The 24,433-nt window shown below is 47.5% G+C and overlaps 1 protein-coding gene and 1 long non-coding RNA gene across 2 annotated transcripts in view; one reads left to right on the top strand and one right to left on the bottom strand.

The window, feature by feature from the left end:
- Positions 1-4,277, top strand: part of LOC132228596 (uncharacterized) — a 61,765-nt gene extending 57,488 nt beyond the window's left edge. The window contains exon 3 of the long non-coding RNA XR_009451386.1: positions 4,201-4,277. This is a non-coding gene — a long non-coding RNA (uncharacterized LOC132228596). The remainder of the gene's footprint in view (positions 1-4,200) is intronic.
- SH2D4A (SH2 domain containing 4A) overlaps positions 1-24,433 on the bottom strand; it is a 482,539-nt gene that overhangs the window by 324,557 nt on the left and 133,549 nt on the right. The window lies entirely within an intron of this gene.

Below are 24,433 nucleotides of genomic sequence, written 5' to 3'. Positions count from 1 at the left end.
TTAAAATGTTATTGCTGTTATTATTAATGGACGTTTAATTGAACTGGTGATTTTGAGATTGAGTATATTTTTTTCCCTAAACCTTTTAATCAGGAGAGTTCAATTGATGAATCACCCATTACAAGGGGATCTATTTTACATAGCAATCAATCTTTATCTCTCTCTCTCTCTCTTTCTCTCTCTTTTTTTTTTTTTTAACACTGTCATTGGAACAGAAGTTGTAAATTATGAACTTATCTTAGACCATCAGTTTAGAGAGCAGCTTAGACGATGAATTCTTTAAGGGATGATGAACTCTTAAAATTTTTAACAGGCCTATAGAGAGCTGTAAAGCTTCACTAATTATTCCATAAAATTAAACGTGAGAGACTGTTTCTTATTTATTGTGTGATGTCAGCTATTTTCGGATAATAGTCACGGGGTTTATAATTTGGAAATAGGTTTAACGTTTTAAAATCTATTAGAAACCCATCTCTTGGTACAGTCTTTCCCTTGTCACGGATGGTTTTAAGACTTCACTGTTCTTTGCAAACACTCTTCTGGTCCCCACAGCTACCTTTGTGCCCTTACCCACTTTAACCAGCAGCAACGTTGGCTGTGTCAGTCACCATGGCTATGTGGGCAGCTTTCTGGGGTTTGAAGCTTCTCCTGGAAGGAACTTTGGTGAAATGCAATGGATATACACAAAGTATCCTCTATAATAAAGAGCTAATATACAAATGGTCCTCACGCCCTCATGCCCTTGCACTGGGGCCTGGCAACTGGAGGCCAGGCCAGGGGTGGGGCTGGCTAGGTCTGGGCCTCTCAAGATTTTGAGGTGCGTGTGGGTGGGTGGGGACTTGACTCTGGGTCCCATGGTGCGCCCCAGACTCTGACAGTAGGGAGATTTTCGTATACATTTTACTAATTTTCTTTCATCTCTGACACTTCCATTATAGAGAAAGGGCAAATAGCAATATTAAAATATTTCCTCTAATTAATTATTTCCTTTTAATGTGCACGAATTTTGTACACCGGGCTACTAGTATTGTTATAATCAGCACAACAGTGTGGATTACAATCACCACTTGACTTGAAAAGGAAAAAAATCTTATCACATGCAAGATTAGTTCTAATAAAATGTCTGTTAGTATTATTTGATTTCTTCCAGGCACTTTTTACGCCTCTTTAAACTGTCATTCCCTGTGCATTTTAAATACACCGGAGTGAGTTTGGGTCACTTGGGGCTTTTCCACTTCTGATTCAGTTTTCTAGTCCTTTTGCCTTTAGTTCTGCCAAGAAATAGTTCTTGGTGGATTTCATTTCATCTTTTCTGGCTGCTGGCTTAATGGCTTCTGCAGGGTGGTGATCGGTGTTCTGTCCTGTTTACACACCACCATCCCCAGCAGAGCGAGGGATGGGCATTTGATTTCCCTGCAGTGTGCTTCTTCATTATATAACCACTCTTATGCAGCTGAATATTATATCCAGATATGAGATTTCTAGTATCAAGTGGGTTTTTTCCTAACTTTATTCTATTTTTCACATATCAGTGAACAGGATATCATTTCCTTATTATACTTATTTTAAACTTGGACCTTGAGGAAAGAAGACCAAATGTTGGATCTTAGTACCCCAAAACAATTGATCTGGTGTTGGAAGAGGGCGAGGGAGACTTGCCAGAAAGATTTACCTAATACTAAAAATTCTTTTTTGCCTACCCTGGTGGTTTTAGGCATCTTATTATGCTGGCATCTTTAAGAAGTTCTATTTAAGCTTGTTTTTCATATCTCTAATTTTTTGCTCCTCAATTAGACTGCACATTCTTGAAGAAAGGAATCTTTACAAATTTATCCTATATTCCCACAGCAAGAGGCATTAAAAATATATATGTCCCATGAATTGAAACAGTATGTTATTTTATGCTCTCTATACTGTTGGTTTATAAAATGGGTTTGGTCTTTGTTTTCTGAGAGCTTAAATCTGTTAGGAGGATGTGAGGTATAAAAATATATTATTGGAGACAGATTATGATATGAGCCACAAGAAATATGCGATCAAAATGTTTGAATCAAGCTGGATAGACTATATAACAGTTGTCAACTGATGGTCGTTGGCACCAATTTGACACCAATAGGAATTTTCAATTTGGAGTGCGGTGAAGAAGGAAACTTTATTCACTGAAAAACAGCTCAACTGTGGTACAGCACTTCTGTGAAACAGCCCTGGGCAGGTGGCCCTCGGGCGAGATACCTCTCTGGCTAGACAGCTCTGCTCCTCAGTGCCCTGTGCTGGTCTGCTTTGTGCTGCCCTCATGTGCTCCGCTCTGCCTGCTGAGACTTCCCTGTGTCAGCTCAGCTAGGGAGACATAGTCTTCAGTCTTTGGTGGAAAGGGAAAGTGCGCCCTCAGAGTCAGAGGGGAGCTGGTTTATATGGACAAAGTCCCTGGCCCCTTATCCCTGATTGGTCTGTCCCCATGCAGATGAGGACTCTAAGTCCTCACAGTTGGATTGGTCCAAAAGGCATTGTCCTGATTGGCCAGAATAGAGCTTCTCTGGTTGGTTGGTGCTGCATAACTCTGATTGGATGGGGAAAGCCTCAGTCCTATTGGTTGAAATAGGACTCCAGAAACTCCTGTATAAGGCCTGGCTCAGATGGCAGAATCACGGTGCAGGCAGGCAGTTCACTGCAGCGGCAGGTGGCTCAGTGCAGCCTTCCCTGGGAAGTGCAGCCTGCATGAGAGGCCCCTGTGTAGAAATGGCTGCTTAGGCTCTGTTTATTTAGAAAGAGAGAGAGAGAGAGAGAGAGAGAACACGCCTTGGCTTATTGGAACAATGCTCTAACCAACTGAGCTTTCCAGCCAGGCTAGAGTCTATTTTTCCTCAGGGTTTATGCAGTAAAGAAAAGCTTCATGAGCAATTAGGCTTTTAAGGATATACTCAAAGAAGGAGTATGATTTGGAAAGGGGTAAATTAAAAGTAGGAAATGAAAAAGAGAAGACTCTTACAAAGATGAAAATGTGAACGAAGGTATGACAGTGGGAAAGTACTGAGTATGATTGACAAGCAGCTTGTTTTCTGTAGTACAGAGAGATGGGGGGTATGTGCAAACATTGTTCTCAGGGCTAGATGGTTCCCAAACTAGGCATGTCAGCCGATACCCAGCTCTCTATGCCATCTCTGCCAAGGGGATGATCAGCCTGCACACGCACTTCCATGGAGCTGGGGAGCTCACTACCTCTTCAAGCACCATCGATCATCTGAGCACTCATACCATTAGGTTATGGTAGAAGGCAGGGCTGGAAATTGGGGGGGCAATTCAAATGAGAGGGACTGGAAGATCAGTTATTTATTTTTTAAAATCATGATTGAAGCTGTGAGTTTAGGAAAACTCTAATGGCAGCTGTGGAGGAGGCGCAGTGGGAAGATGGTTAGGGAGCTCCTTTGTAGTGTTCAGGACCTAACGTAGAGAGAGGTTTCAGGGAGTCAAAAAGAGAAGACGGACACAAAAGGCTTTGTAACCTGGGTAATGGTTTTGAAGACACCAAGCCCACGTGCTCTTGTTCCCAGGAATCCCTAGTTATTCCTCATTGCCCTGCAGCTTTCCTTCCGTTGAAACTAGGGTCTTCATTGTTTCTGGAGGAGGTGGATGCCGCCTGGCTACAGGAGCCATGGCGGGGCTTCCAGGATCCAAAGGAGGGTTTGTTCTAAGGTCCATGGTGAGACAATAATCTGAAAGCAAGCAGTTTCTGTTCCCAACAGCTAGGCTTTGTTGGGAGAGAGAAAGAAGGAAACAATGCAACAACCAAAAAGGATCTGTGCTTTCTATAAGTCAAAGCTGACAGTCTAAGCGTAGAATTTACAGTAACCATAGATTGATGCAGGATATGACATCAAGACTGTTTTTCTTGAGAAGGGAAAAGAAAAACTCAGGCAGCCGGCAGGAGGTCGAGAGAGTCCAAGGGGACAGGCTCTCCCACTGCACTCCCTCCCAGGAGCCTGTGCATCCAGGGAAAAGGCAGCAGAAGCCTTGGGCTCCATCTCCTGGAAAGGGATTGAGCTTCGGACTGATGCGGTAACACCTGAATCCAACAGGAAGGAATCCCTGCATTGCAGTGAGTACACCAAAACGGGGTAGCAGAGGCAGTCTGCTCAGTGCCGTGTAGGGATGTGAAGCAAAGTCGAATTCAGTTGTAGAAAATAAAGTTCTTTTCTTCCACAGAAGTCATAGTTGACATAAAATTTTACCCTGGCTAACCCTCTGAGGAACTGAGACATTCAGATCTGCTGCTTAGAGGTGGGTAAATTTCTACCTCCCTTTTACCCTTGAGAAGCTTGGACCCAGAGAAGGTCAGTGATTGGCCAAGGTTATTTGGTTGGTAAGAGGTATAGAGATGCCCTTGAATCATACCTTTTTGATTGGGAGCCAAAGGGACATCAGAACTGATGTAGTCCAACTCTAGAATGTTTCTCAAATAAGGGAACTTCAGTAAATGAAGTGATTCATTCAAAGTCGTATATTGAGTTAGGGCTGAGTTGGGCATTCTGGAGTTTCTTCACCATCCAGTATGCGTCTGATTAACATGGCAAAATTAGTATCTATTTTATTTGACCTCCATTTTCTTTCTTAATTATGTGTAGATATGAATGAACATTCTGGCAGGATGATTAATTATTTTACATTCATCTAGGAAGATGGTGCTTTTGGGATGTAAGTTTTTCCATGTTTTAAAAAAAGATAGATACTTGATCCCTCAGTAGCATGTCATGAGGATTTAGGACATCATCTTTTTATTTTTTTATTTTATTGATTTTTCACAGAGAGGAAGGGAGAGTGATAGAGAGTTAGAAACATCAATGAGAAACATCGATCAGCTGCCTTCTGCACACCCCCTCCTGGGGATGTGCCTGCAACCAAGGTACATGCCCTTGACTGGAATCGAACCCAGGACCCTTCAATCCACAGGCCGACGCTGTATCCACTAAGCCAAACTGGTTAGGGCTAGGACATCCTCTTATCTATGAAGAGGTTCCAGCCCCCTGGAATCAATCTGGAGTTTTTAATTTATCATCATCATGTTTGCATTTCCTAGGAAATGGCAGCTTTACCAAGTAACCACTGACTCTCGGGTTCTTAGAACCCAGGGCACAGCTAAAGTTCCAGGCTTGAACTTGAGCCCAGCCAGCCTCAGTTGGGCGAAGCGAGCTGCTGTGGAGAGTGGCAGGGCTGTGGCTGCAGCCTCGGTCCAGCTGTGCTGGGAGGTGCCACATTGCAGGGAAATGTTCGCGTTGAAAGTAACCGCACCCATCGCCCATTTGTGTGACTTCTTCTCACCAATCCCTTTCTCATTAGAATATCTATGAGGTGAGATGGTGAGTCTTGCAAACTTTGTGGACAATCACCTTTTTCTGCTTCACTCGTTCCACAGGTTTTTGGAAGCCAGAGTATAGTAGCTGGATTACAGTAAAGTTTACATATTGCGATGATTATAATTTGTAAAAATAGAGACTAAACTCTAAATGCAAAGTCTATTACTTATTGTGTTCATTAAGGAAAGAGTTGCAGATGTTATGAGTTTGGGTCTGGGTTTGTAGTACACAAGTACCATTTTCCTTTACCGTCTTTCCACTGGTTCCTATTCTTGATACTTGGTAGTCAGTGATGGGGAAGGGCGGTTGCAGTGGTGATCAGTTAAATGTTACTCAGAGCCCAGATCCCAAGGTCAAATGCAACAGCAGGATACAGGGTCCTCTTCTTGATTTATCTCCCAGCCACTTGTCGCCTGTCTAGAGCTGAAGCCCATACGTCTCACCACTTCTGAGGAGGTCATGGGCTTCTCTCCTATTGCGTACCTTTCCAACTAGTACTCTCTCACTCTTCTCCTTGCAACTAAACTTTTTGAAATACGTTTTCTGTTGTCTCAGTACCCCCCCCCCCCCGCCTCCCACACTTCAATCCACTCTAGTCTGCCATTTACACCCATCAATCCACTAAGAGTTATTCTCTAAGTTACCAATGACCTCCATGTTCAACTCAGTGGTGTTTTCTCAGTTCTTAGCTAAGTTGATTTCTCAGCGGCATCTGCTATTACTGTTTATTTTGCATCCTTCTTCTTAAAGGTATATTGTTAAAAAAATTTCAGACTTAACCATTTTATTAAAAATGTGACAACCCCATATGTTGGAGAAACAACATCTTAACAGTGTTATCACCTTAGAGTTTCCAAAAACTCTGTACCCCTCCCATCACACTCAACTTCTCCCCTCTAACAAACAGGTAACTATCATCCTGACCTTGATGTTTGTGGGGCTGCAGGGGTTCAATATATTTATCTTCTACAGCTGAGTTCCGTCACTTCCCTCTAACCAGAAGCCACCAGGAGCACAGTATTTGGACGTGCTGGGTTTATTCCTCCTGGCTGTGAGGCAGAACACACACCGTGGCGAATCACGGGTGTCCCAGTGAGGATGTTAGAGAGAACCTGTTATTCGGATTTGGGTTTTAGTTGGATGATATGCAGGAGGGTCTTAGGAAGGGGAGATTTGCTCTAGATCAGATGCTGTCAGAAAGCAGGGTCAATTCTCTGACTAGGTTGTCAATGTATCTTATGTATGGGGGAGGGCTAGAATGAGGATAAAGTAATAACTGGGAAAGAGGTAACAGTCATTCGTTTTGGCCAAGAAAGGAGGTGTTTGTTATTTTGGGGGTGACACACTGATGTTGTTTTTGTGTTGATTAGATAAAATTATGACATGCCCTTACTTTGTCCCTTTTTATCGTGGTCTCAGAATAACCTTGTTGGAGGCTGGTATTCTTTCAGATAGTTATAATGTCTAATAGAATGTATGTCTTTGCTGTGGATGTCACAGCAGCTTCTGAATGTCAGGGGTTGCCTTCTTTTTTTCTTTCTTTATAGTTCTGAACAAGATTGAGGAACTGTATTCAGGCAGAGGAGACCAAAATATCAGCTTTGTGACCAGATTAGTTTGGAGAATACGGTTTGGGTACCTACTCAGTCTTGGAGTGGGAGTGCTTACGTTGAAACCACTGAGGGTCTTTGTCTCCAGGTTCATAACAGTATAGTGAATTTGGAACTCTGAAAGTTCCTTCTCCGCCTCCTTTGCGGGCTCATCTCCATTTCCTGGCCATTCAGTGCTGGGAGTTCCTACAGACTCAGAACCAGAATTTCTTCTCCCTTTATACTCTCCCCCAGTTGTCTCATTCTGTCGAGTGGTGCGATTACCATCGATAGGCTGATGACCTTGAATTTTTATCTCTAGGCTAGACTTCCTCTCTGACATGCTTGTTCACCACCTCCACCTGAATGTTTCAGAGGCACTTCATCTTGATGCATGTCCAAGGTCAGCACTCCTAATCTCCCCCCTAAATTCAACGTCCCAGGTTCTCCGCAGCCTGATACTCCAGCCACCACGTCTGCCTGCACGGTGCGGCTGCGCGCTTCCAAGCCCTGCCATTTGGTGATTTCTTTCTCTTCCTTGCCAAAGGCCTTCAAGACCTAACTCAGGTGTCACCTCCTGCTGAAACCCTTTTCTGAACCCTTGAGGTTGGGTTGAATGCCCTCCCTCTATGGCAGCCTCTTGTTACCTTTTGCTCCTCCGTCATAGCAGTCGACTCATTGATTTCTCTATTTATGTGTCTGTCTCCTTCCCGATACTTTGAATTCCTTGACGGCAGGAGTTCTAATGCATCTTTACATCTTGGGGTATAGCTAGGTCTATATATCTATACTTAGTCTATACTTCTATCTATATGTATATCTAAGTATGGTCATACAGATATAAATCTATATCTACACCCAGATAGATACAGATATCTAATACCTCGAGTAGACTTGGCACTTCATGACTATTCAGTAGATGTCTGTTGAGCTGCTTGTTGTCTAAAGACTTTGCTAGCATTTTGTCTAGTCCTAGAGTGACCACTAAGCTTTGATCATTTTAATGTGGAAAAGAGTAATCCAAGTATTTTTAAAATCTGGTTATATTTTACTTTACTCAAGATATACTTCAGACAAGTAGTATCTAGATGGAAGTTTATAAAGTACAGTCTTTTTTTCCCTATTAAATTCCAAGATATTTTCAGAAATGGTTTTTATTTCTGATCGACTGCCATTGAGTTTAAGTACTATCAGTCAAATAAGTATATTTTGCTTTTTCTATAATTTTAATCTATATATCTCAAATTATCTGCAAGCTTAAAGTTAAGAGTCCTTAAATAATGGCTGTCCTACCTCCCAGTTAAGGGATACAAGACTCTGGGGGGAACCGGGCTGCTGCCTCCCAGGGCCCGGTTGGGAACCCATTGGATTTGGGGGGTAGAAGATGGGTGGGAGGTGGGATTGGACAGTGAGCAGCATTGGTGGGCCCTGACGGGAGCCCCTCCAGGGGCGGGGGAGAGGAGACGCTCTGGCCTCACCCGTCTGGCGCTGACAGGCGCTCAGACTGTGGACCTGTGGCTCTGGGCCTTCCTGTGACTCAGCCGCTCCCAGGGCTGGCCCCACCCCCACTTGGCATCTTCCCCCTGGGCCAGTCACTGCACCTTCTGAGTGAGGCTTAGAGGGGCCTCTGCTCACCTGTGGGCTGGACCACACACACACTGAACAGCCTCTGCCAGCTGCCTGCCCTGGCTCTGAGGGAAGGCTGAGTGCTGCTGCCTGGGCAGGGCTCTAGGGGAAGGCCTCAGAACACACCTGGCGTCAGGTAGGGATGGGCAGTGTGTGTGTGTGTGTGTGTGTGTGTGTGTGTGTGTGTGTGTGTGTGTGTGTGTTGGGGGGTGGGGAGGGGGGGAGGGGGAGGATGGGGAGGAGGCGCTGCCATGAGGGAGCCAGCAGGAGAAAGCTGGGAGGGAGAGGCAGGTGTCCATGGTCTGAGACCAGCTTCAGGCTTGAACTGCAATTCCTTTGTAAACAAGGATTTATTTTTCTTGATTCTCACTTCCTAATTTGATTACCTCAAGTGATATCCCTTGGAAATGTCTGCAGGTTCTTCATGCCAGTGGTAATGAAGATAAAAGCAGTGATAATACCGCCCCCTCCGGCGACCCCCTCCTCCTCCCCATTGTGAATGTTGTAGTTTTTACTCTGCAAAGCATTAATTTTCACACTTGTTTAAAGAAAAGTGACGTTACTTTTTGGTCAGCTTTGCAACTGAGACTGTGTGCCCTAGAAGGAGACCTTGGCCTGGCAAGGAAGTGAGGCAAACAGCATAAACGGAAGGGCCTTGCCTGCTTTTCTGACTTGCTAGAGCAGCGGTTCTCAACCTTCCTAATGCCGCGACCCTTTAATACAGTTCCTCATGTTGTGGTGACCCCCAACCATAAAGTTATTTTCGTTGCTACTTCATAACTGTAATGTTGCTACTGTTATGAATCGTAATGTAAATATCTGATATGCAGGATGTATTCTCATTGTTACAAATTGAACATAATTAAAGCATAGTGATTAATCACAAAAACAGTATGTAATTATATATGTGTTTTCCGATGGTCTTAGGCGACCCCTGTGAAAGGGTCGTTCGACCCCCAGGTTGAGAACCGCTGTGCTAGAGAAAAAGAGGCAGTGAGGCGCTACATTACACGCGATGCTGAGGCCCGACGGTGCGGCCCCTTTGTGTTTCCCACGGTTTCTAGGTTCCCTTGGCCGCTGCTCAGAGCCGGTGTGCTGGTTTATAAGTGACTGCGGTGGAAATGGACTCCTTTTTTTCTTTTCAGCATCGTTGGTCTGATTCTTCAGCTGAGATTGTGGAATGTTTGACAAAGGTATTATCCTTTGCGCTGTTTTATTATGTTTTTGCTTATGTCAGTCCTATCACTGAGCCAGAAAGTTGGCAGTAAACATCTGCTAAGGGTTGGCAAGCAACAGTATCAGCCCTCTGTAGCGAAGGCAACTCCTTAAAAACCTTATCTCATTATAGGCTTTTAATAGAGATAAAGCAAAGCTCATTACAGGCTGAGCCCCCCTTAGATGCGCTGCTCTAAGGATAATTGCATTTACATCAATTTTGAGACCATTAGCTTGATTTCAAGAAAAAAAAAACCCACACAAAATTCCAACTCTTCTTTCTAGCGTATAGAGGGAGCTAATATTAAAATAATTAATAAGGACTGTGACAAGGTCTGCTGCATCTTCACCTTGCCCTGGGACATGAGAAAAAGGTTCGCATACAAACCAACACAGACCAGAAACATATTTAGAGAAAGAAAATAGACACTGTCAATACAATAGTGAATTTTTAGAGTTCTCTATTTCCCCCCTTTTTTAGTTAGACAATATGCATCCTTAGTAGTGGAATTGGAGTTGGAGTGGAAAACCTTAATGAGATCTGTTGCATATTTTATATCCATTATCACTAGGGCTTCGTCTAAGTGTCCCCATCTCTACCTAATAAAGAAGACCCACCTTGAAAGGTTCACCTGAAACTCCTGGAGTCCTTCCAACCAGAACACTCATTTTCTCCTCTGAACTACAGTAGCATTTTGTTTATATTCATAACTAGAGTCCCATTGCACGAGATTCGTGCACTGGTGGGGGGGCGTGGCCTGCAGGGATTGGCCTGCTGTGAGAGCGCCGCTGGTCAGCCGAGCGGCTGTGGACGCGCCCTCTGAGTGGCTGCTCCCGCTGCGGAGTGCAATGACCACCAGGGAGCAGCTCCTGCACTGAGCGCTTGCCCCCTGGTGGTCAGTGCGCGTCATAGCAACTGGTCGACTGGTCATTCTGGTCGTTCCACCATTCGGTCACTGGGCTTTTATTATATAGGATGATTGATCACGTTCCCCTGGCGTCATAGTTACTTTTATACCTGTCCCTCCCACTACCCGCTACCTTTGTGAGGACATGGACTTTGTCCCTTCTCTTTATCCCCTACTGAAACTGACAGGGTACCTTTCACATAATAATCATTCAGAACATATTTGGTGGCTGGGTGGATAAAAGTCATGTTCACTCTAATATCATTGCTAAATTTCAGAAAGGTGATTTCCTGTGTTCATGCTACTATGGAGTATGTGCTTCTCAGGGGAGTCCGCCCCATATGCCACCTTGGCCGTGAACAGAGGGGGTGGTGTCGAACCCCTGCTCCTCTCCCACAGGGGCTGCTGCAGTGGGGGCCCTCGTCCTTGTGGCGTGGGATGGAAGCTGTATTTGTTTTGTTCCTTGCAGATTGTCTAGTGCAGTGGTTCTCAACCTTCTGGCCCTTTAACTACAGTTCCTCATGTTGTGACCCAGCCATAAAATTATTTTCGTTGCTACTTCATAACTGTAATGTTGCTGTTATGAATCGTAATGTAAATATCTGATATGCAGGATGGTCTTAGGCGACCCCTGTGAAAGGGTCATTTGACCTCCAAAGGGGTTACAACCCACAGGTTGAGAACTGCTGGTCTAGTACAATTGCAGTAACTTGAGCAATGATTGCAGATTCAATTTGGAGCACCCCACAGGATGCTATTCCAATTTATCTTCCAGGAAGAGGCATCTTATGCCCGTCCCGGCAGCTTTGAACCGAGAGCTGTCCTGTATCAGGATAATGAGGCGCAGGCAGAAGAGGAGCTGAAGGAACGCCTCTTACCGGAGACATCTCGAAGCCTTATTTTGGGAAGCAGCTTCTCTGGTTGTTTTAACTTTCTTTTGTGCCCCGGGAATATGTCTAGTGCTGGCAGCTGAAATGAGGACGCCGTGTTCTGGGAAACGCATTTCAAAAAGACCTTAGGAGGTTATGAGATTTCTCCCTAATAGTATCTTTTCATGGTGACCTGGCAGGGCCTGCGGGGTCAAAGGTCTGGTCACAAAAGTTTGCTTACTGCTTGCAGTCTCACGGCTACAGCCGTGAAATACAGCATCCCGAGACCCACATGGTGTCGAGAGCACACAGAAAGCCACCCCTGTCCCCTTCCACTGTTTGGGGGGGCACTAAGTGGAGCCTTTCACATGCAGTTGTCTTTTATTTACTTACTTAAAATATTTTTTTTTATTGATTTCAGAGAGGAAGGGAGAGGGAAAGAGAGATGGAAACATCAATGATAAGCGAGAATCATTGAATGGCTACCTCCTGCAAGCCCCCCTACTGGGGATCAAGCCCAAAACTTGGGCATGTGTTCTTGACCGAAATCAAACCTGGGACACTTCAGTGTGCAGGCCGACGCTCTATCCACTGAGCTAAACTGGCTAGGACTGTGCAGTTGTCTTTTAAAGATCTCCCGGCAACCCCTGTGAGATCGGTCCCTCTTTGTTTAAAGGGCAGTGTGGGGAGAACTTTCCACTACACGACTGTTTTCTTTTCAGAAATAAACTGGGCTTTGTGGGATGATAAGGATATGTGAGAGTTACTTTGGTTTAAAACGAGAGGCAAGAGCCTGGGAGTGTAGAGTTGTGGGTTCTGGTTCTGACTGCGCTCTAAACCAGCTTCGTAACTTCGTCTGCATATCAGCTCTTTCTCCGTGGTTAATTTTTCTCATCAGTGAAACAACATGAATGCCAGGCTTGTCTCTCGGATATGGTTTTGGCTCACGTTGGTTGCATATCACCTTTGTGGCGGACGCTGTGCTGAGCACCTCACACGCTGTCTCATTTACTGGTCACAGAGACCCTATGAGATAGGCCTCCGTGCTCCCTGTGTTCGGGACACAAGAGAAGTCACATAACTGCAGGAATCAAATGGGCTGCACCCCAGAACCTGTGCTCTCAGCCACTGAGCTATGAATATCTCAGTAGGACAATAGGAGATACCAGTCGGGAAAGCCCTACAGAGTCAGAGCAGATTGAATGTGAAGTCTTACCAGGTGCAGGCACTGCAGAGCCAGCGCTTGCTATGCAGATGTGAAGACGGCAGACAGGGCCTTCCTTCCCAAGTCCTCCCCTCACCGGCCATTCCCACAGGCAGTGCCAAGTTGGCGTGTCTGAAACCAAACTCGTCTTTCTGCTAAACCTTCTCCTGTGTGTGTTCCTTTTCAGTGGTTGCTCTTCTTCTGAGTCACACAAGCTAAACCCGCGGCCTCGTTCTCAGTGGTTGCTCTCTTTCTCCCCCTCATCTGAATGGTCTCCAAGTCCAGAAAGAGTTCCTGAATGCACCCCCCCACTTATCACTGTGGCCTCCGCGTCCCTTATTTACAGCACGGAGGTGGCTTAGTGGCCTCTTGCCTGGCTCCCTGCTGCTGGTCTTTCCCTCCCCAGTCCATCCCAGCACTGCCCATTCATTAATTCCTGGCTAACATTCATTCTTGGTCCTGTGACTATCTTGTTTCAAAACTGGATAGCCATCACGTAGAGAATAAAAGTTAAATTCCCTGCCATGATGTAAGGGCCTGTCGTAGTCAGCACAGGCTGCTAGTATAAAGTGACATCGACTGGTGGCTTAAGTAACAAACATTTATTTCTCATGGTTCTGGAAGCTGGAAGTTTGAGATCGGTGCCAGCATTGGTTGGGTTCTGATGAGAACGCTCCTCCCTACAGGGCCCTTTGCTCTAAAACCTGTCCCAGCTCCTCTCCTGCCCTGACACTCTGACCTGTGCATTCCCAGGTCAACCTTCCCTATCTCTATGCTTTCCCTTTACAGTGAATACACCTCTGATAAAACTCATAGAAAATGACAGAGAAACAGGGTGGCATAGTGATCAAGAGCACAGACAACAGAGACACTGCCTGGATTAGAAACCCAGTGTTGTCGATTTGTTGCTGGGTGACTTGGGCAGGTGACTAGTATCAGCCTAAATGTCCTTATCTGCACATGGGTGTGGTATTACTAGAACCTGCCTCATAAGAGACACCGGAGAAGTAGGAGGAAGATGCAGGTAGAGTAGGGTCATAGACAGGAAGGTGAAAGGTTACAGAACATGGGATATTTTAAGAGTGATGCAAAGTGAACATGTTAGTGGACTGTTAAATGGCATTAAACTATACAACAAACTTGGATTAAATAAGTACTCGGTGCCATCTATCTTGAGTAGAAATAGGACAATGTCTACTGCAGATACATTTTTTTAAATCCTCACCCAAGGATATGTTTATTGATTTTTAGGAAGAGAGAGAGAGAGAGAGAGAGAGAGAGAGAGAGAGAGAGAGAGACATCAATCCATTGCCTCCTGTGCACACCCCGACCAGGGATCTAAACTACAATGTAGATATGTGCCCTGACGGGGAATCGAACCCACAAGGTTTTGGTGTAGGGGACGATGCTCCAATCAACTGGGCCAGCTGGCCAGGGCTGCAGATAAATTTCTTTAGAGGTCTAATAATCTTAAAATGTTTTTTGTGAATCCTTTAATAATCAGTTAACCGCCTAGAAGGGATAGCTGACTACAGGCAGGCTTGGCCCAGGTGCTGAGGAAAGGGTAGGGAACACTGGGGAGGGGCTGGAGGCATGGTGGGCTGGAAGCAGAGCCTTCACAATATGGCCTGCAATCAGCTTTAGTTTTTTGTGAAAAAATAATAATTATGTAATTCTTATTTACATAACGGGGGGGGGGGCATCTTGCATTTATGTAACAGTGGGCATCCCCCTGTTAATTTTTTTCTGTGTTACTGGTTCTGTTTCCACACTCAGAGAGACGGCACAGAGAGAGAAGGCTTCGCCGCTCCAGCTTCGTGGGGTTTCTAAAATAACCTGCATGATCCGTGTTTTCCCTAGTCCTGTTGTCTAACAACCACTTTCTAAAGAAAGCCCATTTGTGTGCTGATGTCTTCCTTGTAGATGGGGAAGGAAAAGGGGAGTGAGAGCAGCTATGTCGTGTATTTTGTCTGGACTCAAAGGAGCAGTTTCCTTCTTAGCCCTTCTCACTTCAAACACGCCAGCAAAACACACAACGGCTCACGAGCGAGGGCGTCACCACCTCTCGCGTCCAGATGTTTCCAGGGATTGGTCCTTTGGCCTCATGGCTGGGGCTGGAGACTTTAGAGGACTAATATCCTCTAAATATGCTCACGCTCTTCTTTCATGAAGCCTGGGGCAGGACAACTCATGCAGCGTGCTGACTAATGCCCAGGGTTGGGGTGAAGGGGCTAGCTAGAGTGACACCCCTGGGAGAGGGCAGCACAGGCCAGCCTGAGGTGACCATAGTGAGAGAGATAATAGCTTTGCCCAGCTCCGTGAGTCATAAAGCAGAGTCTCACCCGGGCCACAATGGAGAGGGCGAGAGGGCTGGGTGCACCCCCCAACTCCCACCTGCAAGCAGGAGCCCCTTTTGCACTTTTTAAAAAGACTGGTGTCTGCAATCTGGTTCTCTACAGAGGCTGTTGTCCGTTTTCGGAGGCTTTCCCTGCTGTGTGTCTTCTCAGCTGTCCTGCTCTTTTCCGGTGGCTCTGCCTCCCTGGTTGGAATTGTGTTCATGTTGTGTGGCTCTGTCTACCCTCTGAAATGTCAGGTTGATCGAGTAGATGACTGCAGTCGTGTTTGGGGCTGTGGAGGGCTGCTGCCTGTGTGGGTAGGTCACCTGGCCTCCCCAAACCCTAGTGTCCTCGTCTTGGAGGATAGGGATCAACCACTCACAGGAGGTTTAGGTGCCACAGCCGGTAATGCATGAGGTCTAGGGATTCCCTGAGGGTCCTCGGTAGACCCCCTCTTTTGGGTGATCTGTCCGAAAGGACACCAGGTGACCGACTGACTTTGACCCCAAGTGAGCATTGTAACCTTTAGCTGTGACTGAATGAGGCTTTCCATAATGCTTGTTCTGGGAGTTCTGTGTTTAGAGATGTTTTAAAGCCATTGCTTGGTACATGGTAGACACATGTGGTAAACGTTATTTCTCTCTTCCTCTCCCCCCCTCTGTTTGCTAATAAGGGAAATGAATCATCCCATGAGGAAGGAGGGGGCTCCGTTAGTCCTCCCTGTGCTGCCTTCACTACAGTGAAGTTGAGGCCCTGTCACCTGGAGCCACCTCAGCCTTCATGGCACAGTGTGCTGTGATTCATTCATCCATCTGCCCTCACCTCGGAGCTGGTACTTACCACTGAGCACTCCACCTGGCCTCTGCCCAGGTCCCCGTGCTTATTGCTTAGCCAGAAGGCGCTTGGCTGCAGAGCATTGCTCCCTTTTAATTAGTCCCCTCCTTGTTAATTAACAGTGTGCATTTCTCTAGAAGCTGCATTGGGCTGCGGGACCTGGGACCTGCTCTCCCTGGGGGCGCGCCTCCCCGCATCGGCTTGGTGTCAGGGCTGAGCTGCCTGCACTTGAGTGTGGGGTGTGAGTTGACATGTGGTACCAGCCAGTGCACGGGCATCTTATTGGTCACACTCTGGAGGAAAGAGCGAGGACTCTGTGTTTGGCAAGAGAATTTGTGGTGATGCCAGCCAGCATCTTAACTGACCTAGAGATGTTCTCTTTTTTCCTGTGAAAGAAGACCATCTCTCCGTGGGTTAGACTTCATTTGCCAGGATGCTTCTTAGTTGCGCTGTCTTCAACCTGAGATGTGGGGATAAACTGGCAACTGCTCAGAAGCCTTTGACTGCAGAGAGGAGCCCTGTCCCTGCCCCTCCGTGGGGCCACAGCAAGGCTTGCCCTGGGCACAGCGGGATCAGCGTTCTTTCCAGGAACAGCACGAGCGTGCACAGTGGTGAGGGGTGAGGGAATGCAGAGCCCAGCTCGCTGGGGAGGGAAAAGTTATAGAGAAAGAAACAGCGCTTACTGCCACATCTAAGGGGCGGGCAGGACTCATGGTGAGTTCAGAAGCAAGAAAAAGTGGACACGGTGGGTGCGGAATGACACGTCAGCTTTTACCAGGATCATTAAGGGTGATGAACAGTATAGCCCCGTGGGTAAGAGCAGGGCTTTAGCATCAGACTGAGCTGGATTTAAACACAGGTTTGGCTACTTGCCAGCTGTGAGCCGTGGGCAAATTACTTCACTGCTCTAAGCCTCAGTTTCCTTATCTCTAATGGGGATAATGAGACTAAGCCCATGGGATTGTTTGGGGGATTAAATGAGATAATGTTTATAAGTGCTGACTATGATGGCTGGCCTAAAGTAAATGCTCACTAAGTGGCTGTAATTGTGAGCAATAGGAGGGTGTTGGAAGGCTGGTTTCGAGGGGTTCTCATGCAGGATGGCTCCCCAGCCACAGAGCCAGAGCCCTGCGGGACCGAGCCCCGGTCTCTCTGTGGACTTTGGGCAGCTGACTCAGCCCCTTGTCGTGCCTGAGACACCTTCCTGCCTGGAAAGGGCTCATGATGCTCCATATTCTAAGTTGATTTTTTGGGGGTTAATCCTCACTCAAGGATATTTTTCCATTAATTTTTAGGGAGAGTGGAAGAGAGAGGGAAAGACAGACAGAAACACATCGATTGGTTGCCTCCTGCCATGCCCTGACCAGGGCCGGACCAGGGAGGAGCCTGCAACCGAGGTATGTACCCTTGACCAAAACTGAACCCAGGACCCTTTAGTTGGCAGGCCGACACGCTATCCACTGAGCAAAACTGGCTAGGGCCTATGTCGCTTTAAGTGCCTTCTCTTTTCCCTCCACCTGCAGGCCCGCCTCCTATGCCAACTGCCTGCCTGAGATCCTCCCTGAAACAAGGTTGGAGGTGGCAGAGGAGAAGGGGGTGCGGGGGTAGGGGGGTGTGGGTGGGGGTGGGAAATCTATGCATATTCAGGAAGACCCTCCCTATCAAGTCTTCCCTACAGAAGTTCGCCAACAATTAACAACCAAAATAAAAACAAAGGAGGGTTTGGCGCTGTTTCCTGCCTTTTGGGCATGTGGGGTTGTAATTCATTTCTGTGTCTTCACTTCTGAGGAGCAGACCCCCGTTTCTTTTTGTCACATCTCCCTTTTCCTGCTGCAAAGTAAAGAGAAAGGAATCAGAATGATTCCTTCAGGAGGCCAGTGTGGAACAGAGGGGAGTGGAGAGGCCCACCTCTCACCCAGGGCATTTCCGACAGAGAAGTGATCAGGCCGGTTTTGGGGGGTTGCTCCATTGCCGGTCCCTGGAGCTCAGAGCCCAGTTAGAGGGAGGACCTCTCAGAGAAGTCCTTCGAGGGCCGTTTTGAAGGCCACATTGAAGTCCTGCGGGTTAGGAAGGGCGGGAAGCGTGTTCCTGCAGGGGCCTGGCAGTGGCCTGGCAGTGGCCTGGACATGTGGCCTGGCCACAGGTGTTGGGGACCCTGGCATGGAGTCAGAGGGGTCCAGAGGCAGGAAAGTCACCCTGAGGAGCAGGCAGCGAGGCAGGAGCCTGGGGCTGGGGCTCTGGAATCGCTGTGGCTGCGTCTGGAGCACAGTCAGGGAAGTCGGGTTAGTGGGAACCTGGGGCAGGCTCCCTGGGGTGCCCAGGACGGTCCTCAGGGTGAGAAAACATGTACAAAATTTACCTGTCATTATTATAGGGTACTAGGGGCCCGGTGCACGAAATTCGTGCACTGGGTGTGTGTTGGGGGGGGAGTGTCCCTCAGCCCAGCCTGCCCCCTCTCACATACTGGGAGCCCTCAGGCGTTGACCCCCATCACCCTCCATCGGCCCCTTGCCCAGGCCTGACGCCTCCGCCAGAGGTGTCAGGCTTGGACAGGGGACCCCCATCTCCCCCCGATCACTGGCTCTGGCCCCCGCCCAGGCCTGAGGCCTCTGGCCCAGGAATCATGCCTGGGCAGGGGACCCCCATCTCCCTCTGATTGCTTGCTCCACCCCCCGCCCAAGCCTGACTCCTCTGACCCAGGCTTCAGGCCTGGGCAAGGGGACCATCATATCCCCCCAATCCCCGGCTCCGCCCCCCACCCAGGCCTGATGCCTCGGCCAGAGGAGTTGACCCTCATCACCCTCCAATCACCAATCACCAGATCGGCCCCTTGACCAGGCCTGAGGCCTCCGGCAGAGGTGTCAGGCCTGGGCAGGGGACCCCCAGCTCCCCGCGGTTGCAGGCTCCGCTCCTGCCCAGGCCTAACGCCTCTGGCCTAGGCGTCTGGCCCGGGCAGCGGGGACCCGCAGCTGCAGCGGCCCCTCGATCATGGGCTCTGCTTTAGGCCCAGGCAAGGGACCCCTAGCTCCTGGGACTGCCAGCTTCGACCGTGCCCAGCTCCCATTGCTGGCTCCACCCCTACTTCCTGCTATCACTGGCCAGGGTGGAAAAGGCACCTGATTCTCCGATCATGGCTGGGGGGCAGGGCAAAGGCGGCCCCAGGGCCGCCTTTGCCCTGCCCCCCAGCTCTTAGCTCCCCCTGGGTTTCCGATCACTGTCAGTGGCAGGGGGCTTCTTCCTGCTTTCCCTTTTGCCTCCCTGCATTGTGCCTACATATGCAAATTAACCGCCATCTTGTTGGCAGTTAACTGCCAATCTTAGTTGGCAGTTAATTTGCATATAGCCCTGATTAGCCAATGAAAAGGGTAGCTCGTACACCAATTACCATTTTTCTCTTTTATTAGTGTAGATTGTTCTGTGACTACGTAATACAGCCATACTGTAAAACTTGTGTGTAACTTGTAAATGAATAAATTCCATATAGGGACTTGTTCAGAAGCTAGTTAGTGCCTCGCATGTGCTGTTTACATTGAACATATTTGATCTTGATTGCCGAGGCCAGAGGAGGGAAGCAGCAAAACTGCTGGGCTGTCCTTGGCTGCACTCCACCCACGCGGATCCCTTTCTGTGTGCGGCTGAGCCTTGGGTCCGGCCAGATCTTCTGGTGTCAGCGCTGGGGGCTGGTGTCAGTGCTGGGGGCGGTCGGGGACGCTTCAGGCTCTCCCAGCCAATCTGACACACTGGTCGTTTGCTGACTTTGTGTGACAGCCCTGTCCCTTCTGTGGGGTGTGGCTTTAGCACCTCTTATGTGTCGACAGTAACACGGGTCTGCTAACCTTGCTTCAGCTTTGCGGTTGCTACCAGGACACAGCTGAGGATGAGGCACGCGGCACACGAGTACATGCTAACTGAAGACTCCGTGGGGAAAGGAAATCTGACGATAGAGAATATAGATATCGTATTGTAATACGATATAGTGTGATTAACCAGCGTTCCCCTGATCGATTTAACAAAATAATAATGATAAGAAGAAAGAAACCTGAGTTCCAGGAAGAGCTGTGATAGCTGGGAAACCCTGCCCTAAAGCTCCCCGGTGGATGTGGCGTAGGGAGATGGAGAGCTCTTGTCATACTCATTCTCCGACTGTTTTTACTTCTTTGCAAGTCCTCAGCCCTGAACTACTAACGTGTGTCCAGGAGGCGGATTATTGCGAACTCCACAAAGCCATGGCAGGAGTGGGTTGTATATACTCACTTCCTTTAAGAGAAGGCAGATGGAAAAGAACAGTCTGTACACATAATGTGTGCTGGGAGCAGGGCCGAGAAGTTCAGGATCTTTAGGCGCTTACAGTGGCTTTGGTCTGCCTTCTGTTACACTGTGCAGCGTTTTCTCCCACTTCTGCCATATGATGTTGGTCATTCCCGTCCACCCTCGGCCTCTCCCTCCCTGCACCTTGGACAGTGTGGGAGGCACACGCACGGTGGAGGCGGGGATCCTTGAGGGCCCTCGCGGAAACTGGCTACCACCCCCCACTACCGCGCCCCGCACCCAGGAGTTACACTGCGGTGCAGGGAATTCTAAATGAAGCCCTGTGTTTGAGCCAAGAGTACAATGTTAGCTTTGTGTACATTTTTGAGAGCATTTAAAAACTCTCTGAGTAAGAATCCTTGCACGATGCCTTCTCCACACACATTCAGGATGGTATATTTATTCAGGAGATATGACCCCGGTTTACGTTCTGTTGGTACAGTTAGTACAGCTCACCCTTTGAGTGAAGGTGAGCTTGTGCCCTTGTCATCAAAGGGCCGATTGTGTGGGGCAGGCTCCCGCGGCCGCGCTGGGCTTTGGTCTACCACGTCCTGGCCCCGTGAACACTGCCTGGCTCTTTTCCCCATCAACCCTTTGGCTGGGCCTGCACACCAGGGGGAGGTGTCTTGTAGATTTTACTGCCACTCCTTGAATCGTCTTCTTTATCACTCACAAAGCCTGTCTTGTAGTAGGTGCTGCTGCCTGACCTGGTCTCGCCCTGAGGCCACCGTCCCTCCTGCCTGCCTCTACCCTGCCAGCATTTCGTCAGCGGGGCTTGTCCTGGGGTCCTTCAGATCTCTGAGCATCTCGTGGACATTAATAGATACGCCCGGCGCTCTCCATTACAGTATGCAGCTCTCGTGATCTAAATGTTCACCAGAACCTGTAGAATGAAATGCATACACTCATGCTACTGGCTGCTTCTGTTCTGGCCACAGAAATTCTAATTTCCACCATCCCCGTCTGGGGTAAATGCTAGACTCCAGACCAAACTTGGAGCGTCTTAGTGTCTTAGTTTCACGCTCTGAAGAGCTTCCACTCTAAGATGAAATGATACACAGGACCTGTAGCCACTTGCCTATCTTATTTTAACACATGGTGCTGATGCCTAACATTCATCTTAAGCTTATGTCACCTTAAAATGTATTTGTTTATAGCCTCAACCCTCTTCCTCCCTCAGCACGCATACATTCAGGAGGGAGGAGCGCTGGCATTAACACTGTGTATCCATTTTAATGGCCTTTGTCTCTCCGGGATCATAGTTATTGGTGAGGCCTTCATTCCCCAATAAGCTTATAAACTTGCTGATGTTGGACTTTGTTTCTGGTTCATCTTTTCGTCTCTTGTACTTTCCTATGCATCGCATAGAACATAGTCGGAGCTAATCAGGATGAATAACGGCAGTGTCCTAGCTGGAGCAGACTGTGGTGTGACCCGTTGTTGAGTCAGCGCTGTGCGGTGTGGAGAGCTGGGGGACGCCCGGGACACTTCCTGGCCTGGGCAGGATGTCAGGGCCGGCAGGCGACTCCCACCTGGAGTCTGAGGAGCCCGCTCCGTTGCTGGACCCTAGGTGTAGGCCCACTTGTCTCGGAGACTCTGCCTTAAAGCGTCACGAAGTGCTGTGAGCTCCTTAGGCAACCCCTGGCCTGGATTGTAAGAATGGCAGCAGCACCATCGTGATCGGAGATTCCCTTTAGTTCTCAATGAATCCAGGGTTTTGGACAGGGTGCGTCACAGAACCATCCTCAGGGATTTGGCCAGGACAGGAAGTGGGAAAGCAATGAGTAAGGAAGGGCATTTAAAAAGGCAAGTGGCAAGGAACCTGAGCAGCACAAAGGATTTTCTATATTTAAAAAAAAAAAAAAAAAAAAGGAACATGCATCTCTCTTCTCCCAAAGGCCCTAAAATTGGTTATTGACGGGATCCTTCTTGCTCGCCATTCCTTCCCTGTCCCCAGCCACCCCAAAGACTGAGCTATAATCTGGGTGCCTTTGTAAAGTTTTAAAAATAGTAGCACAATGCTGCTGTGGCCCCATAAAGCTCTATTTTCACTGTCTTCTCTAGCTTGTAACAGTGCTCGGTAATTGCATGGTGCCTTCCCTCTGCAGGTCTGTAAGCACATTAGAAATGTTAACTCTAATTCTCCCGACACCTCTGCGGAGAGAGGGAGCAGTCGCCCCGTGCCTTTGGGGCTGAGCTGTTCGTTTGGTCCAGTTGCATCTCATCAAGGTGTTCTTTCCTCGATGTGGTACAGCTGGCGAAGTACCATCTGCTCTTAAGAATGTCGTCCTCTGCTGCCACTTGACATTTCCATAGAAGCGAGGATCAGCCGAAGGATAAGTCTTCTGATCTCAGCACACAGATACTCCCAGTCTCTATAGGTTGGCCAGTTGTTGCTATTTTGATTACCGATTAGATTGCTAGACACATGGAAAAACATTTTATCTGTTAAAGGATGCAGAACTTTGTTTCTGACATACAGTTTCTGCTCCTGACATGTAAAAGGAGAAATTCATTCCTGCCTCTTTGGTAGTAATTTATGTGGGTTTTTATTGTTCATTTAAAAAAGGCAGCCCTGGCCAGCTTGGCTCAGTGGATAAAGCGTTGACCTGCCAACTTAAGGGTCACGGGTTCAGTTCCGGTCAAGGGCATATGCCTGGGTTGCGGGCTTGGTCTCCAGTGGAAGGTGTGCAGGAGGCAGCTGATCAGTAATTCTCTCTCATCTTTGATGTATCTATCTCTCTCTTCCTCTCTGAAATCAATAAAAATATATTTTAAAAAAATTTAAAAAAATAACAGTCATTTCTTTCTAAATCTGTTTTTTCTCTTTTGCATCCTGAAGAATGGAATCTATATATATAAAAGGCTAATATGCTAAGTGTCTGACCGTCCGACTGGTCACTATGACGCGCACTGACCACCAGGGAGCAGACTCTCAACGCAGGAGCTTCCCAACTGCAGTGACTTGGCAGCGGTGGTTTCAGGGTGATGCATCCCAAAACCAGAGAAGAGGGAGCCCAATTCCTTGTGGGGCCATGTGATTCCAGCTCAGCTGTGGGTTATGTTGCTGCTGGGCACTGTCGGCCCTGAATCTGGCTTACTGCACACTTGCGTTTGCGTTCCACACCCTATATGACAGAAACTTCGTAGAGTGCCCTCTCCACTCCGGGAACCCTTGGGGGATGTTGGAGAGCCTATTTTGGCCCGATCCCTGCAGGCCAGGCTGAGGGACCCCACCTGCTGGAGGGACCCCGCTTGCTCCTCAGACGCCAGGGAGGTTGGCTCCAGGACATGTCCGCCCACTCTCACCCAGTCCCGCCTTACCAGCCACCTTCTAATTAATTTCCTTTCAATGTGCACAAATCTGTGCACCGGGTCACTAGTATTAAATAACTTTGAAAAGTATATGAGTGGATTTCAAAAGCCAGACTAGATGTTAAAAGAGCCTTGTGGAACAGAACAAAATAATTATTGTGCAGTTTTAAGTTTCTTTAGTTTTAATACATTGCTTTACTTAACCAACGTGATTTCAATTTATTATGCAAATGTGACAATTATTCCATTTAAAAAATCTGTTGGAAAGATTGTGTTTCTGCCACACAATAAATTGTGTTGAGTATTTCATTTTTGTTTTTTGATTTGCTTATTTTGCTTTAATGACAACTCATTTAAAGTAAAAGTCTTTAAAGTGGCAGAATAATGTCTTCACTAGTAATTTAATACTTGGATATAATGAGTTCATCTGAGAGATTTCATTAAAATCAGCAAGGTGCCTGAATACCAAAGCTGAGATGTTTTTAATCACAGAGTTATAGTAATTATATGAATCCCAAGATTTTCATCAGCTAGAAAAGGCTTCCAGGGCTAAAATACACTTTAAACTTAGCACTAATAACTGCATATTCTCAGTTATACAAAAGAGAACTCGCAGGCCAAGGGAAATATTGGAGAGAATATTATGTGTTGAATTTTTAAGGAAAATTAAGAAATAAACTATTTTGATAACATAATAATATCTGTAAGGGTTGCATCACCAGGGTAACAAAAGGGGAATTCTCGTGTGTGGCCATGGTATATAGCAGGTACATACTTGCCAAGGAGCCTTTATTGTTTACTATATTGTCAGTATAGAGAGAATGCTAGAAGGAACATCACTGTCTTCTCCCAGAGGTCCTGACGTTCCTAATTCACTGGAG

Source organism: Myotis daubentonii, chromosome 2, assembly GCF_963259705.1.
Source record: "Myotis daubentonii chromosome 2, mMyoDau2.1, whole genome shotgun sequence".
Taxonomy (NCBI): Eukaryota; Metazoa; Chordata; class Mammalia; order Chiroptera; family Vespertilionidae; genus Myotis; species Myotis daubentonii.
This window is presented reverse-complemented; position numbering and strand designations above follow the sequence as displayed.